Source organism: Felis catus, chromosome A3 (assembly GCF_018350175.1).
Source record: "Felis catus isolate Fca126 chromosome A3, F.catus_Fca126_mat1.0, whole genome shotgun sequence".
Lineage (NCBI taxonomy): Eukaryota > Metazoa > Chordata > Mammalia > Carnivora > Felidae > Felis > Felis catus.
The window spans coordinates 115,831,548-115,849,394 of record NC_058370.1 but is presented as its reverse complement, the minus strand read 5'-3'; the positions used below and the strand labels follow the sequence as shown (position 1 = coordinate 115,849,394).

At 48.2% G+C, this 17,847-nt stretch overlaps 1 long non-coding RNA gene across 1 annotated transcript; it reads left to right on the top strand.

The window, feature by feature from the left end:
* The first annotated feature begins 8,169 nt into the window (after positions 1-8,169).
* LOC123384226 lies at positions 8,170-9,485 on the top strand. Its single transcript, XR_006594955.1, has 3 exons — positions 8,170-8,447; positions 8,751-8,859; positions 9,332-9,485. It is a non-coding gene; the product is annotated as an uncharacterized LOC123384226 (long non-coding RNA).
* Positions 9,486-17,847: the final 8,362 nt, after the last annotated feature.

Sequence of the window (17,847 nt, the reverse complement as noted above, 5' to 3'; positions counted from 1 at the left end):
ACCTACCAAAGGCCTGGACCTATTGAGGCTTTGCACCTATCAGTCTTTACTGCTCATGGTGGGCACGATTATGGGGATAATTAGAGACTCAGGGTGGTAAAGGAGTTGCTAATGCAACTTACAGCTGCTCTATGCCTAACGGCTACCGGTAAACCCTAGAACCAGGATTCAACTCTGTCTTAATCCAAACCCAGTGTTCTTCCATTGGACCATGCTGCCTCCAGGAATCAGAGAAAAACCTGGCTCCACATTGGTTGTTTCCTTCCTCTGTGTAAAACGATGTAGACCACACAACCTTGCCCAATTCTTTCCTCCATTCCTCCTCACATTTTCTGAGGCCGGAGCATGGCCTCCCTCTAGCGTTGGGGCAGAAGGCTGGAGCAGCCGCTGGCCCTCTTCCAAGAGAACTCAACCACGTCCTCCCCTCCCCCCACTTCCTTCTCTGTCCAGGCTCCACAGTGAGCCCCAGACTTACTCCTCCAGAGCCACAGTGATCAAAGGAAGGGAAGAAAACAGTGGCAAGCCAGATCCCCTCTGACTTGCTGCTGAATGGGGATTTTGGTCGGATGTTGAGTTTACCTGGAATGCCCCGGTGCTATTTTGGGAAGGCAGACATCCTATGAAAACAATGAAGTGGAAAAGAAAACAGCAAAAGCAAAATCCAGAAGCCCAGTTGTTGCCAAAACAGCCCCACGCAGCCCTGGAATCACAAGCCAGTCACGCAAAGAGCTGAGACACCAGGTGTCCAACTTACCAGCAGGAAATGTCTGGTATAGGGAAGGGTCCCTTTGAAGTTCCCGACAAGTCGGTGACAAGATGGAGAGATCCTGGGAACAGCCTGCAGGTTAAGAGACGAGCACGACCTAGCTTGAGTTGGAGGTTCTGCTCCACCATTCCTTAGGCAAGTAGCCTCATCCAGAAGATGGACAGACTCATAATGGTTGCCCCTGGGTTTCTGTAAGAAGGCAAATGAAATGACAGAACCATAATATGTTGTGTAATACTATTTTTGTGCAATCTCTGAGAGGACTAGTTAGTACTGTATAACCAGCGATTGTCCTTAAAATTTCTTAAAGGAACAGAGAACACACCCATCTTCTACATGTAGCTTCTCTAGGATCCCAGAAAAGAAGCATGTTCTGTATCATTCTCTTTTCCACCAGGGTTGGGGGAAACTCCGTTCTGAAGTAGTCTGAGTCTGTGCATGGCTGGAGCAAACAGGAATCACAGTCATATAAATGAAAGTTTAGATATGTTGACATTGATTTCAGGTGAAAAATGTTCAACTACTGGCTTGTGTACAATCCTTTGGTCAAAAGGCAAAAAAAAAAAAAGGAGGAGTAAACAAGAGGAAAGGAACTTTTAAAGGAGATTGGGAGCTCAGATGGAAAAGCCAGACAATAACAAGTGTTGATAAAGATGTGGAGATAATCAGAACTGTCCTACACTGCTCTTAGGAATGTAAAATGGTGCAGCCACTTTGGAAAACAGTGTGGCAGTTTCTTGAAATGTGCAACATCGAGTTACCATGTGACCCAGCAATTCCACTCCTAGGCATCTACCCGCAAGAAAAAAAAGAAGTACGACCACATAAGAACTTTTCTGTGCATGGGGATACCTGGGTGGCTCAGTCGGTTAAGCATCTGACTTCAGCTCAGGTTATGATCTTGTGGTTCATGGGTTCAAGCCCCGTGTGGGGCTTTGTGCTGACAGCTTAGAGCCTGGAGCCTGCTTTGGATTCTGTGTCTCCCTCTCTCTCTGCCTCTATCCCACTCATGCTCTGACTCTCTCTCTCTCTCAAAAATAAAATAAACATTAAAAAAGTTTTTTTAAACTTTTCCATGCATGTCCATAGCAGCATTATTCCTAGTAGTTAATGAGTGAGAACAACTCAAATGTCCATCAGCTAATGAATGGGTAAACAAAAGTGGTATATCCACACAATGGATTATTATTCATTCAACAACAACAAAAAAAGGAAGCACCATTACATATTACAATGTGGATGAATTAACTTATGTCAAATGTCCCAAATAAGCAAATCCATAGCGACAGAAAATGGGTTAGTGGTTTCTGGGGGCTTAGGGAATGGGAGATGGGGAGTGACCGTTAATGAGTATGGGCTTTCCTTTTAGGCCAATGAAAATGTTTTGGATTTATATAGTGGTGATGGTTGCACAATTCTAAATAGCCTGAAAACCACTGAAATGTACACTTTAAAAAGCTGAATTTTGTGGTAGGCAAATCATATCTCAATAAAGCTGTTGAGAGAGGAAGAGGGTAAGCAAGAAATCTCAAGTCCAGGATGTGGAAAGTAATAGAAGTTGCCTTAAAGGAACAGAAGAAATAAAACGTGACTTGTTTGATGAGAATTCTAGATTGTAGGGAATGATCATCTGGGGGAAAAACCAAAGTTTACAAACTGAATAACTAGATTGTAGGGAACGATCATCTCAGTGGGGCGGGGGGGGGGACCAAAGTTTACAAACTGAATAACTACTGAGAATTTGTTTAGAGGAAGAGAAAGAGAAAGAAATTCCACAGAGCCAGGTGGGACTGAACAGAAGGCCACATCCCTGTAAGATCCCCAATGCATAGTCTGACTTTGCTTTGTAGCCTGGGAGCTCCCTGTGCATATTATATAGTATTTTGGTTCTCAATGGACCCAAATACTATATGGACATAGTCACTGGGGATTTATTGAGAACTGATTGTGTGCTACACGCCTTGCTAGCTCTGTAGGGAGAGAGGAACTGAGTGGAACCTGTGTCCCCAAGAGCTGCCTCCTGGCTAGTCCCGAGTCCTCCAACTCACCTTTCCCTCCAAAGTCCAGAGCACCTGCCAATCTCTCCCATCCCACTGGTGGTCAGAGTTCTAGGCCCTCCTTCATCCCCCTTGCCCAATCCCTGGGAATTCTGCAGTTACGTCTCTCTCAATCCAGCTTGTTTCCAGTGAATGCTTGATCAACAGCCTCATACGTCTGTCCCCTGTAGCTGCCATCTGCTGTCCATGTGGCTTCACCCCACACATGGCGCATCTCTCTCCCTGCATTCCGCAAAGAAGCAAGGACACAAGACAGCTGGCGCAACTGACTTTTACAGTTTGGCAGAAATCAGGGACGGGGTGATGGCAGAGCAGAAGAGAAGGAAAAGCTGAAAATGGAGGAGAAGCCACCGCTGTGCTGTTCCCTTGGCCAATCCTGCTCCAGGGACCTCTCATCAGCCAGCCATTCCGGTCCTCACGGCTCCACCCACTGCTGCTGTTTTGTCAAAGAACTATCTCCTCCTCCTTCTCTTTTCTTCTCTCCTCTTCCAGACTCTGTCAGCTCTTCAGAGGAAAGGCCCAAACCTCTTTCCTTTAGAGCTTCCAAGGATCCTTTACACATATCTGTTACTGTATTATACAGAGCCATTTAACCCACCTTTTTCCCAATCCTCTCCCACCCAGCCAGGGTACAGACTGTGCCTAGTTTGGGGGCGGGGGGAGGTGAGGGAAAGTGGGAAAGACATCTGCCTTCCGAACAGCCCAACGTTTCCCAGGGCAGCTCTGACTGTGGTCAGCTTTTTCAGGCACCACTTTCCAGCCATTAACCCCAGTACCTGTCCTCGAAGTTGCAGCAACCAGACAACTGACTGTGGGCTGAGCCTGGCACCATGGTCAGACTCAAAGTCCCGGCTGGCACATCTCTGTCCCGGAGGGTGGGCACTGCTCTACAGGTGCTCCCCACAGGGACCCAGATGATGACAGAAAGTCTGGCCCTGGTGTGTTAGTTTCCTAGGGCAGCCATAACAAATTGCCATGAACAGCCTGGCTTAAAAACAACAAAAATGTATTCTCTCACAGCTCTAGAGGCTAGACGTTCAAAATCAAGGTGTCATCACCAGGCCACGTATCCTCCAAAGGCTCTAGAGGAGAATCCGTCCTCGCCTCTTCTGGCTCCTGCTGACTCCTGGCATCTCTTGGCATGTGGTGGCGCATCTCCAATTTCTCTCTCTCTACCTTCATAGGTGTTGACACACTCTCTCTCTTCCTCTCTGCGTGTCTCTGTGTCTCAAATCTTCCTCTCCTCACTTTCATAAGGATACCATCATTGGATTTAGGGCCCACTCCTGAAATCTGGAACTTAATTAATCCTGCAAAGACCCTATTTTCAAATAAGGTTGTATTCGTAGGTACCAGGACTTAGGATGTGCACACATCCTTTGTGGGGAGGCGGGGGGGGGGGTACTCAATTCAACCTACCACACTTGGCTTGTCAGCTTTGTGGCTTCAAACACGCCAGAGAGGAAGGTCAAAGAAAAAGTAAGGGGGAAGGGTTGCAGACCCTGGGATCAGGGCAGTGGAAAAACAATAAACAGCAGAAGGCAGGAAGGTCTTCTGTCTAGAGTTCCTTGTTCCCATCCCGCCCCGTGTCTCACCCCTTCCCTCTCTGCAGCATCCCAGATTCTTAACTTCAGATGAAGACAGAATGAACCATCTCTTTCCTAAAACATCCAGTGGAACTGGCTACAGAACATGCAGGAACCTGTAATCCCAGGAGCTTAGCCACCCCCTCCCGGAAACAGACATTCGTCTCTGTCTACTGAGTCCCTGGACCTCACCCTCACTGCGGTGGGGAGAATATGGCACTTTGACCCCACACAGCCCTTCCATTATTCAGCAGCATTCAGCAGGTGCATACAGGCTGCTGGGATAGAGTAGGTCAAAGTTATAAACCAGATGCTTGGTGTTTGAGGTGTTTTCCTCATACCGGTTTCCAGGTCCACAGAACTGAGCATACGCTCAATTCCAAGGATGGAGGAAGAGGCCATTGCAAAAGGGTAGGCTCAGGAGCCTGGCGGCCTGGGTTTGAATCTCAGCACTCTCTTCTTGCCACTATGCAATCTCAGGCAGGAGAGGGGGGCTTACCCTCTCTGAGCCTCAGTTCCCTCTCCTGTAAAATGGGGGTAACAAATGTAGCTGCCTCGCACGGTTGCAAGGCTTGACTGAGGCAATGCATTAAAGAAAAAACAAACAGGTGTTGATTTAAGAAAACAATAGAAGATTTCAGCTGCCTCGTTCAGTGAGGCAGTCCTACCCAGATGCAAAGTTTTAAGAGTTTAAAAAGAGGTCGGTTTCTTGAATCATGCCAGCTCTGCAGCCTACAGAAGTGCCGACAAGGCACCAGACTCTCTCTCCTTCTTGGTTTGCAGGAGCACAGTCCTGTCCCGTCTGAGGGCTGGCATGCCAGCTGAGAGATAAACAGAATGGACTCGGAGGAGGACATTGTTCTCCAACAGGCCTGGCCCCAGCCCAGCTGGGGTGAGCACTTCCTTTCCAGAGCTCCAAAAGGCGACAGTCCGAAAGATAATTAAAAATCAGCTGGCAGTGGTTACCGAGAAAAAGGCTCTGAGCTCCTTGAGTGTGGAGCAGACAGGGCATCCCAGGTTATTAATTAAGCATACCACATTTGCACGGTGTAGAGGACAATTGTCAGGTTGGGAGCTGTCAGCTTTGAATAGTGTTTGTGCCTCTCGAGGACCTATTGGCAGTGGAGGTCAGAGAGGCTCTCCAAGTCAATTTTCAGGAGTCTGGAGGAAGGGTTGACAAACAACCTGCACTTTATCTAGTTTACCCTGCAACTCCAGGGACATTCCAGAAAGTCTTGGTTTCAACGGTTTTTCACCTGGGCCTGTGACACAGGTCATATGCTCACTCACCCTTCCATCACTGGAAAAATGAAAGGGCATAGAAATAAAGTATGTGACGCAGTGCAGGGATCCGGAAGTCCAGAAGCTCCCAGATGTGTGCAACTGTGTGTGGGCAACTCAACACACCTCTGCATGCACCAGTCTCCGTGACCAGACAGAGGGATGACATAGGTCTAAACCAGAGGTAGAGAATGAAGATGTGATTTATCCCACTCCTGGGACCCTCCAAGGAGATAGACTGCCAGAGAAGACCAAGGCCACTGCAGGCAGAGTAGCTGGCTGTCCTGACCTGTGCCAGGTTCAGAAGATGACCCACACAGTGTCTGGATCTGCTCAAGTTGAAGTTTCCCTTCTCATCTGCCTTTGAAATGCCATCCTTTCCAGTTACTGTCCCTAACACAGGGTATTTCATAAGCTGGCCCGCTAGAGTGGATCTTGCCTGTCACCCTGTCCTAGGCACGGACTCACCTTCTCTCCTCTGTCCCTACTTCTGCCCACATGCTCAGAACAGCAGCTTCCATGGTTGTATAGTACAGCACTGTCACTATGGTTACATTGGTCCAGATATATAACTTAACTTGAGAGAGGATTTATTTTCTTTCCAGGTGTTCCAATAACAGGTAAACTTGGAAGCTATAGGCTATCATCCTCTGCCATCAAGACTGGGAGCAGAAAAAGCATAGCGGAAATAAAATCAAATGATCCTGAACTCTAATCTCAGCTCCCCTACTTACTAGGCTCCCCTACTTACTAGCTGTGTGTCTCTGGGCAAATTACTTAGCCTTTCTGAGACTGATAAAAACAGAACCATTCAGAGTTGCTGCAAAGCTTAAATGAGGATATACATCAAGAGCTGAACACTGAAAGGCGATCAAAAATGGTGATCCTCCTTGCCTCTTCCTTCCTTAGCTTCCAAGATGGGGCAAGATCTGGGCAGCCAGGGTGATGTAGTCTTAATCCACTGTCTACACACAAGAAGAGAGCTTAATAGAGCCCAAACACAGGCCTTGCTGACACACGTGAACATTTTATAGGAAGGTTTGAATATGATTCAGTTGTAAAAGCACTTATAAGGGACATCGTGGTGAGTATGATAGGGTTATACTCTCGAAGTCTCCACGTGTGACATACAAACTCCAGACAGTCAGCAGGGCCCATGGATAATGTGGTGAGATTACGCTTCACCCATCAATGAGGACCCCTTGCAACAGGGTCAGGAAAAATGTGGGTTGTGCCAACCCTAGGGCTGCTGGCACAATCTGCCTAGGATCACCAGAGGAGAACCATTGTCTCTCAGCTCCTCTGATGCCCTGGAAGCAGGAGAAGTTACTAGAATGTGCAAGAGAAGAATGGTCATGTAAAGCTCCATAAAAAGAGATGGCAGTTCCATCATGCTGGGAGGAAAGAGGTCTGGGGGCAGCAAGCAGTCTTGCAAGTGAACGTGGTAGCAGCCTACGAGTGGGAGCAGGACAGACGCATAGACTCTATTTAATGAACGACGGCCAGTGTATAGTGAGCTCCTATCATGGGTTAGGTCTGGCACTACATGTTTTATTTGAGAAGACTTATTTAATCATCAAACAATCCTATGAGGATGATACTATTTGAAACTTCACAGATGAGAAAACGAATGCTCTGTTTGGTAGAGAGATTTGTTCAAGGTCACCTTGCCACGAAGTGGTGGGGCCAGGACCCTAACCTAGGTCTCTATGAGTCCTGGGTCCCTGAGTCTCCATTTCTGCACTGTTTCCAATATTGAAGCTGAAAAATCCTTGGGAACCTGCCCTCTGGGACTCACTCGGTGGTATGTATCACCTGGGAGCTTGCTGGCTTCTAGCCCCACCAGAACTGCTGAGTTAGAATCAGCAGATCAACAAGGTGTTTTGAATGAACTTTCAAGTTTGAGAAGCCCAGCTCTGGATTAAACCATCATTTCTCATGTGGTTTTCTCCCATCACCAGTGCTCTAGGATGTTAATAGGATTGAAAAATTTTATGGTCAAAAGAGTTTAGGAAAAAGTGAGTTGAATAAAACCAAACTGGCCTCTGTGTTACTGGTTCTCTCGGCACCTTTAACAGATTGATGTATATATATTACGATGTGCTAATTGGGGAGTGGAGTTTACAGTATACCTCAAACTTATTTGACCTTTGAGACTTTTTTTTTTTTTGAGAAATAGCTTGCAAAATTGGTATACCAACTAGCTCACTTTGGGAATGACTGATTTAGACTAACTGCGTTATAGCACAGCTGTGTAAATGAGGTGGAGAGAAGCTGTTGATTTGCCCAAGGTGGCAGTCAGCTGGTGACTGGGCCGGGCCTGCAGTCAGGCTTGCAGACTCTGTGTGCCCTGCTATTTCCAAGGTCCCGGGCTGGGAGGCCCAGAAATTAAACTCCAGTCCTGACCCCTTTGCCTCCTCAGCTCTTTTTCCCAGTCATGAGAAAGTCACCGTGCGCCATGATCAAACACAACAGGAGGAGAACGGAGTCAAACAAGCTAACCCGTGTTCAAACTCCTCTCGAGAGGCAAAACCACAAGCCTGAGATCACAGAGCTGACAAGTGGTAAAGCGAAAGGAGGGAGAGCAGGTGTGTCTGGTTCCAGTGCCCGGGGCTCCCTCCCTCTCTCGAGGCAGAGATCCTTCTGCAACAGGCAGAGCTGAGTCCAGAGATATTTTACAGGGTGAGTCCTGAAGAAAGAACCAGGCCTCCCCCCAGACAAACCTTGGAAAGCTCAACCACAGAGTCACAACAAACAGTGAGTCACATCTCAACCCTTGGGAGAAAAAAAGGGCAGGGTGTGGGGGAAGGGGGTGGCCAGGAGAGCTTTGCTGGGGGGCAGACATCAAGGAGGTGCCCACTGCCATGATGAGGAGCTCAGATGCTAAGGGACTTCTTTGGATCTTGAAGATGCAACTCTTCCAGCTTCTGCCAAAGGTTGGGTGGCTGGGTAGCCCATATCCTGGTTACACAGCCGGCCCTGTGTCTGGGCATCTCAGGGACAAGTTAGGTCACAGAAGCAACTCCCTGAGCAGCTAAAGAATGGGTTCATCTCCCCCAGGTGTTCCTGCCTTCCCTCGGGACCTTTTCCTGCTTTCCGTCTATTTGGACACTCAAGACTTAGGGTGATCATTTGACCTCAGACCTTAAGAGTTACGGAGAGAATGGAAGTAAGTCATTCCACTGAGCCACAGTGCCAGGCCTGCCGAGAGGCACTTTGCACACATTATCTCATCCTCCCTACGGTCCTGTGAGGCACGCACTATTTTCTTCCTCATTTTGCAGGCTAGAAGGCGAGGCACAGAGAGGTTAACTAGTCTGCCTGTGGTAGCCAAGTGAGAGAACTGAGATGTGAGCCCATAGCCTTTGGAGTCTAACACCCTTTTAGGAGTACTTTGAGTCTGGGGAGCCAGGGAGAGAGAATAAAATGTGGGTTAGCAACACCCATACACCCGTGAAGGGCAGTCTAGCCCCGAGGACCCATGGTGCTGCAGGGGAGCCACAGAAGGCAACACACTCAGACCCCAGCCCACACGGATTCAGTTGGAATCCCCAGGCGGAGCCCACACATCAGACTGTTAAAGCCTCTGAGGTGCTTCCGAAGCACGGTCACAGCTGAGCACCGGCCTCCTTGCTTTACAGATGGGGACACTTGGTCCAGGGAGGTGAAGCAGCTTCCCCATGGCTGTGCACCCCATAACACCAGGGAGGACCCCATGCGAAGTCTCCTGATTCTCCAACAGCTAGGACTGGCTTTCAGCGCCACCTCTCCAGCCAATGAGCCACGTAACCGTGAGTCATTTACCTTCATGGTGAAAAACTTATACACATTTAAGTGCTCTAGATGGCATGAGGGTTCAAGGAACTCCAGTGTTCTCCCAACCCAGCCCTCACCTCCAATCCAGCCCACTTTCTACTAGAGAACAGCAGACAGAGCAAGCATTTATGAGCAAGAGTGGGGTTGAGAATCTGACCATCCTTGAGCCTTGAGGACAGGGCAGGACTTGGGGTGCCGTGGAGGGGTTGCCTGCCCCCAAGGAGTCCTGGGAAAGGACCCAGATGCCGTACCAGTCAGCAGGGAGAGGTGCCTGGGGGAGTAGGCGGGGCTGAGATGACTCCTACTGAACTAGAATGCAGCCCGGAGCTGGGTCCCTCCTCCCAGGAAATGCAGGTGGTGCCACCAGGTGGACAGAGGTGCTTTGCCTTTGAGAACACTGGCAAGGTGCTCTCCAGGTAGGGACAGCTGAGAGGCAGCTTAAAACACGTGCTTCCCCTCCTGCACATGCCTTTGCTATACAAGTAATTGGTTGACTAAAACCTGGTACAAATACCCTAACTGTTAACAGTGTTATAAGCACAGTGGGCTTATGGGGGACTTTCACTTTCTTGGTCATCTGTTTCTTGGGCTGTTGGCTTTCTCATAACAATCACTGCACTGCCTTTGTTATAATAAATAATGAATTTTTTTTTTAAGTTTTTCTTTATTTATTTTGAGAGATAGAGAGCAAGCAGGCGAGGGACAGAGAGAGGGGAATAGAGGATCCAAAGCAGGCTCTGTGCTGACAGCAGAGGGCCCAATGTGGGGCTCGAACTCACAAACCCTGAGATCAGGCCACAGCCTAAGTTGGGTGCTTGACTGACTGAGCCACCCAGGCTTCCCAGTAAATAATGAATTTGTAAATGCTGGTATAAGGATCCCTGCTTTTCAAAAGTTCACGTTGTGCCACCTCACTTTTACGAAAGTCCTGTAAAAATTTTTCCTAACCTGAAGAAATTCGAAGAGGGTTTTTGCTTTTACGAACCTGTCATCTCTTCTTTGCTTTCCGCCAGACTTAGAAAGGTTTTGTGGGAAGGCCCTACTTTCAGAGAGTGGGGGGAAACCTGGATCGGTATTTGCAAAACATCAGTTACCTGCGTCGTCCTGTGGACTTTCAGGGAACATCAGTCATTTGAAGAAAGACTTTTTTAATTATTGCAGCCTGGGCACGATTTGGTGCCCTCTCTCTGATCCTCGCTGTTTTAAAGGCGAGACCTGGGGTGCCCTTGACTCTTTCAGAGGAAGCCTTTCTGGCCTCATCAGCTTCTGGCCCTACTTTGTACCACCATCGAAAGCACCCCCTTCCCCCACCGCCTTTCTCTCCACCTCACACCCAGGTGTGTGCCTGTAGCTCTGTCAGCTACAATCACACTGGAGACTCACACCTTTCACTCCTCGCACCTCAACAGCAAAAAGACACCAGCCTCTGGTGTATAAGGATTTATTACCCCCTTTACCAAGTGACACCTCTCAGTGCAGGAGGGGTGGGGAGGGAAGAGGCCCTAAAACTATGGCTGTGCTGGAGAATCCTGATTGTTCTGTACCAGAAAGTGGCCCCAAGCCTGGCTGTCTCCAGAGGTGATGTCGGGAGGAGACAGCAACAGGGAACACCTCAAAATGAGCAACTTCCCGAAAAGCGATGTGAAGGTAGCCTAGGTGCACAGGGGTCAAGCCTCTGGAGTGGGCTCCCAGCTTCTCAGTGTTGTTCACCCTGGGGCCTGCTGCTCTGCCCAACGAGACACAGCCAGGCGTGGAAATGCTTAGCAGAGCACCGTGGAATCACATCATGTTGGTTTAGGGGCAGTCACCTGGGTGCATGCTTAGCCAAAGTCCCATCTGCTGGCAACACTAATGAGAGTCTGACAGATCTCCAATGTGGTGGTAGCTTCAGAAGGAGGCATCAAGGGGATCGTGACTGTGCACGGTCTTCCCTTGTGCACTGATTTGAGAGAGTAACCCTGTCTAAAATGAGACGCCCCCATAAGTGTAGGATCCCCAGCTCCTTCATTTGTGCCAACGTTCCTTTGTTCTCTTTCTGTCCAGCTCCAGACTCTTGTCCCCAAGTTTTTGACCCTACCCCAGGGATGGAAAGCCAAGTGCTCCATCACAGATGACTCCTGGAGTATCTGGGTTGGATCAGAGGCCACCAGAATTTGGTGTGTGGGGAGGATCCTTCTAATCCTGTAAGGCCCAAAGGGAGTAGAGAGCCTGGTATTCATGGAAAAGGCATCACCTGTCTCATAGAACTCAGCTGGAAAGAGTCCTGCTCATGGGTGCCAGCCTCTTCGTAGTTACAGGAATCTGAATTATGAAGACACTGGACAGGGGACAGGCCCCAGGCTGGAAGACAGATGAAGTATTTCTCTGGAAGGGAATCTTGGCCCCGTGCAGTCCTGGGAAGTGCCAGGGCTTAGCTCCTAAGTGAGGATTGCTGGTGCTGACAGCTGGGAGTCAGGGTTCTGGGGCCATTCACTGAGGGGGAGCCAGTGGTCCTGGGGCAGAAGGAGCCCTTCCGGAGGTGGGGGGTCATGTGGAGGCTCTGGATTCCCTAGACACCCACAGGCTGGCCCCTCTGAGGGCTCCTGGGGTGTCAGAGCCATTTCATAAGCACCTGCCACACTCAGCAGCTCAGGCTGAATGCTTCTGGAGTGTGGAGAGTGGACAGAGGGGGAGAAGCAGGCTTCCTCCCAGGCAGCTCTGTGGCCCAGAGGAAATGTAGACACTGCATTTGCCCCGGAGTTGTCTGCTGGTTGAGAGAGAATGCTGGTTGAGAGCACACACTTGGGTGGGTCGGAAGACAGAGGTTCTCATCCCACTCCTACTGGGTGCTGGCTGAGTGCTGCAGACAACCCGCTGGACTTCTCTGAGCCTTAGTCTTCTCACCCACAAAGTAGGATAATAATACCATGATCAGAAGGTTGTTGCAAGGCTACAAGAAAAAAGAAGCAAAAGGTACAAAGGTGTGTCAGAGAGTGTGGCCTGCTGTGGTAGCTGAGCCACACGCTGGCAGGGCAGGGAAGGACAGGTGGGGGGTGGGGGGGTGTCCCAGACAATGAAAAAAATCTCTGTGTCATCAACAATGTCTTCTGCTTATTTTGTTTCTTTTTTTTTTTGGTGGCGGTGGGGGTGGGGCAGTCCTTCATATTATAAATAATTTGCTATAATGCATATAATTTTATCTTTCAAAATAGTCTCCTAGATTTTTTTTTAGAATATATTGTCAAATTGGTCTCCATACAACACCCGGTGCTCATCCCAACAGGTGCCCTCCTCAATGCCCATCACCCACTTTCTCCTCTCCCCCACCTCCCATCAACCCTCAGTTTGTTCTCAGTATCTAAGAGTCTCTTATGGTTTGCCTCCCTCCCTAACTTTTTTTTTCTTTCCCCTCCCCCATGGTCTTCTGTTAAGTTTCTCAAGATCCACATGAGTGAAAACATAGAGTATCTGTCTTTCTCTGACTTATTTCACTCAGCATAATACCCTCCAGTTCCATCCACGTTGCTGCAAATGGCCAGATTTCATTCTTTCTCATTGCCAAGTAGTATTCCATTGTATATAAAAACCACATCTTCTTTATCCATTTGTCAGCTGATGGACATTTAGGCTCTTTCCATAATTTGGCTATTGTTGAGAGTGCTGCTATAAACATTGGGGTACAAGTGCCCCTATGCATCAGCACTCCTATATCCCTTGGGTAAATTCCTAGCAGTGCTATTGCTGGGTCATAGGGTAGGTCTATTTTTAATTTTTTGAGGAACCTCCACACCGTTTTCCAGAGTGGCTGCACCAATTTGCATTCCCACCAACAGTGCAAGAGGGTTCCCATTTCTCCACATCCTTCCAGCATCTATAGTCTTCTGATTTGTTCATTTTAGCCACTCTGACTGGCGTGAGGTGGTATCTGAGTGTGGTTTTGATTTGTATTTCCCTGATGATGAATGACATTGAGCATCTTATGCTTGTTTTGTTTCTAATAAAGCATGTGAGGAAAGGAGAGGAGCTGTCTATAGGGAGAAGGTTCTAGAACACAGGGTGGTGGTGGAGGGGAGGAGGTCCTGATGAGCAGATGTTTCTCCTCCTGTGTGGTCATGAAGTCTGCCCACATATTTCTGATGTCCCACTTTTCAGATAAAGACTCCTATTAACCAAAATAAACTATACAGTGAAGGGATCGGATGGACTGAATTTCAAACTCCAAGAACAACCTGGTATCTACTAGATATCCCGAGGCTGAGAAACCACCCTGGACACGCACACGTGTGCCCACCCACATTTGTGCACCATTGCTCATGCACATTTTATTCCTGGGGTTCAAGTTAGAATAAACTGGTGTTTGTGGGAAGCCATGGGTTTGTGCTCCAGGCTTGGGAGCCTCTCTGCTGCTGCCATTAGGTTGAGAGGACTGAGGCCCAGGGCCACTCTCTGGTCTGGTCTCTGCATGATCCCAGTGGCAAGGTGGAGAGTGGGACCACAAGCGATGCAGCAAAGAAGAGGAGGATGGGAGACAGGGGTGTGGGGCCTTGGCTTTATCACATCCCCAGAGGCACCCAAGAGATAGCAAAATGCCAGGCTCAGGCCTGGGAAGAACCCAGAAGACCAGCCAGTGCCCAGCCAGTACACCTGCATGGTTGGGGTAAAACCAGGGGGACTCAGGAGTGGTATTTACAGTCATCTTCCCCCAGCCCCCTTGACCCAGGACCAAGCTGTGTGGCTCCTGAGAGTAGCAACATTGAATCATTAAGTGATTCATTCATTCATCTAACAACCATTTCTGAAACAGATCTATATTCTGCCTTGGGAAGGAGCTCAGAACTTATAGCTCAATTCTCCCCTGAATGTTTCTTGCATTCCCCCTTTCTCGGCAAGATGGAGAAGGCCTTCTGAAATCTGAATGTGATGTGAGTACCACCACCACCACCCCCAGTACAGCAAACTCCAGTGGAGGGCAGGGTCTGTTGCCTTGGAGTAGAGAAAATTCTCCTTTGCCTCATGTGCCCCACACCTTGTCTCCTCCCTGTGTCTTCTCAAGCTGATGCCAGGCTGGATCAGAATGCCCTGGCCTCATTAAGCATCACCCTCATGCCCCAGCAGCCATACCATCAGGCAGACACAGACAGATGCTCCAGCATGGGACTTACTCAACAGACCCACCACAACAGAGAAGGTGATTAACTCTAGCTTGGGAGAGTGAGGGAAGCTTTGAGAGGGAGGGAAGAGATGAACTCAGCCTGAGAGATGGCTGGAGGGTTGATGGAAGGCTGAGGGAACATTGTTGGCAAAAGCTGACAGGCGAGAACAAGTGAAGGCTGAATACATTTTGATGGATATTCAGATGGCTCCCTGACTCTGTGCCAATCACTTCCTTGTACCTGGTGGAAGGAACGTGGATTTTGGAATCCGAAAGATGTGGCCACATACTAAACGTTGTGACCTTAGGTAAATCACTTAACCCCTCTGAGCTTCAGTGTTCTCGACTGTAAAGTGGGAGTGGTCCTACCTACAATACCCATCTCACAGGGTTGTCTGAGCTTCAAATACATTATCCTGTAAAGCAACATACCAGTGATGACTTTGCACACAGCAGGCAGTGAGAACTATGTCTCCGCCTTTTCCTTCCTTCCTTCCTTCCTTCCTTCCTTCCTTCCTTCCTTCCTTCCTTCCTTCCTTCCTTTCTTCCTTCCTTCCTCTGGCCTCCACCTCACCTTCCCTCAAATGCCAAGAAGCTACTCTGCTCTCCCCCTGTGGTGCCATTCTTCTCAGGAGACTGGTAGATAACTGAGATCTCCCAGTTCCACAGAAGCAGGCAGTGCAGAGAGGAAAATGGGCTCCAGGCCAGGGCAATATCAAAAGCACTGGTGATTTGGGGGGAGCACCTGGGTGGCTTTCAACTGGTTAAGCATCTGGCTCTTGGTTTCAGCTCACGTCATGATCTCATGGTTCATGAGATGGAGCCCCATGTTGGGCTCTGCACTGAGAGCTCAGAGCCCAGTTGGGATTCTCTCTCTCCCTCTCTCTGCCCCTCCTTCACTCATGCGCACGCTCTCTCAAAATCAAAAAAATAATTTAAAAAGAAACACTGGTGGGGCTTCAGTGGGGGAGCTAAGGACAGCTGGAAACCAACAGGGAAAGGGAGGAGAGGGAGACAAGAGTGGGGCCAAGTTGTTTTTCATTCGCAGAATTTCCAGCTCCAGCCAAATAACATCTTTAAATACTATTGACATGACAAAGCCAAACTTCTTGGCTTAGGCTTGAATTTTTTCTGTTCTTTTTTTAAATCCAGAGTTGAAAAATGTATCTCCTTAGAACTCTGTCTCTAAGCCCGGTCCTTTCTGCCCGTAAGGGTCCAACTTGGAGCTGGTCTGGTCTGTCAAGGTCAAGGAGTGGTTACCTGGGCTCCAGCAGTGCACAGGTGAGGGAGGAAACAGAATTCTGCAGAAGGCCAGGCATAGAGAGTTTCTCCTGCCGGAAAGCGAGCCTCTTAGATACCCTTTCCTGTCTCTCTGTCTCTCTCTCAAACTCCTGTTCCCCTTCACGCCCCTGTGTGTGAGTGCTGCCTGTGTGCTGTGTGTCTGCTGTAGTGCTTGCTTTTCTTTCTTTCTTTCTTTCTTTCTTTCTTTCTTTCTTTCTTTCTTTCTTTCTTTCTTTCTTTCTTTCTTTCCTTTTCTTTTTCTTTCTTTCTCTTTCTTTCCTTCCTTCCTTTTCTTTCTCTTTCTTTCTTTCAATTTACATCCAAGTTAGTTAGCATATAGTGCAATAATGATTTCAGAAGTAGATTCTAGTAATCTATCCTGTATGTATAACACCCAGTGCTCATCCCAACAAGTGTCTTCCTTAATGCCCCTTACCCATTTAGCTCATCCCCCTACCCGCAGCCCCTCCAGCAACCCTCAGTGTGTTCTCTGTATTTAAGAGTCTCTTGGGGGGCGCCTGGGTGGCTCAGTCAGTTAAGCGTCCAACTTCAGCTCAGGTCATGAACTCATGAACCATGAATTCGAGCCCCACATTGGGCTCTGTGCTGACAGCTCCAAGCCTGGAGCCTGCTTGGGATTCTGTGTATGTGTGTCTCTCTCTCTAACCCATTGCCTGCTCACACTGTGTCTCTCTGTCTCTCAAAAATAAATAAACATTGGGGCGCCTGGGTGGCTTGGTCGGTTAAGCGTCCAACTTCGGCTCAGGTCATGATCTCACAGTCCGTGAGTTCGAGCCCCGCGTCGGGTCTGTGCTGACGGCTGAGCCTGGGGCCTGTTTCGGATTGTGTCTCCCTCTCTCTCTCTCTGACCCTCCCCCGTTCATGCTCTGTCTCTCTCTGTCTCAAAAATAAATAAACGTTAAAAAAAATTAAAAAAAAATAAGTAAACATTAAAAAAAAGAGTCTCTTATGTTTAGGGCCACACTCTTAATGAGGAAGCCTTTCCACATCTGTCTGCAGCTAGGACTGCAAGAATCTATTGAAATGGAGAAATTAGGCAACTATGTCAGTTCTTTGGGTTTTAAACTACTTCTGTCTAAAATAACCAGGTAATCAAGGTTAAAGTGGGTGGTTCATTGTTCTCTGAATTACCCACACAATTATTTTAATTTCCCCACTCCCTTGGTGTGTATAAGACATAATATTAATATCACCCAGGTCAAAGAGCACAGATATCAAATAAGCCATGTAAATATAGAGATTCCCTGCTCAGTCTCTCCACAGGTGGCCTGTTTAGTCATTTACTCAACAAATATTTTTCAGGCAATAAATATTTATTTTGCCAGACACCGTGCTAGGTATTGGGGATACAATAATGACCAAGCAAACACGGTCCTTATGCAGGTGGATTGTATAGTTTGGAAAGGGAAACAGGTGAAAATAATTAAATGAACAAATATGATGATTGGAAATTATAGTAAAGGTCAACACGAGTCAAAACTTTTTCTATCCTTATCATAAGCGATTTTGGGTAACTGTCCATAAAAATAACTAACACCCGTGTGTGAAGTCAGACACCTGTGATCCTATCTGGTTACCTGTATAATCACTACTCTGGCCCTTTCTAGGCCAAGGGCTCTCCCCAAGGCTATATTAAATTAGCAGGTTTGCAGGACAAACCACTGATCAGGCATGAGAAGCCCTGAGCCTACAGCCTCTAATCTCTGAGCGACCTCGAGCAAATCATTTTAGTAGCCTTCTTCCAATCAATAAAATGGGCGACATACCTACCCAGCCTACCTACTCCACGGCATGCCTGCGAGGACCAAGGGGACAGTGGGGGACAGAGCTCTACAACCTGCAGAGCTCTAACTAAAGGAAGTGGTGTGGATGAAGTATCTCCATAAGGAAGTTTAGTAAATGTGAGCA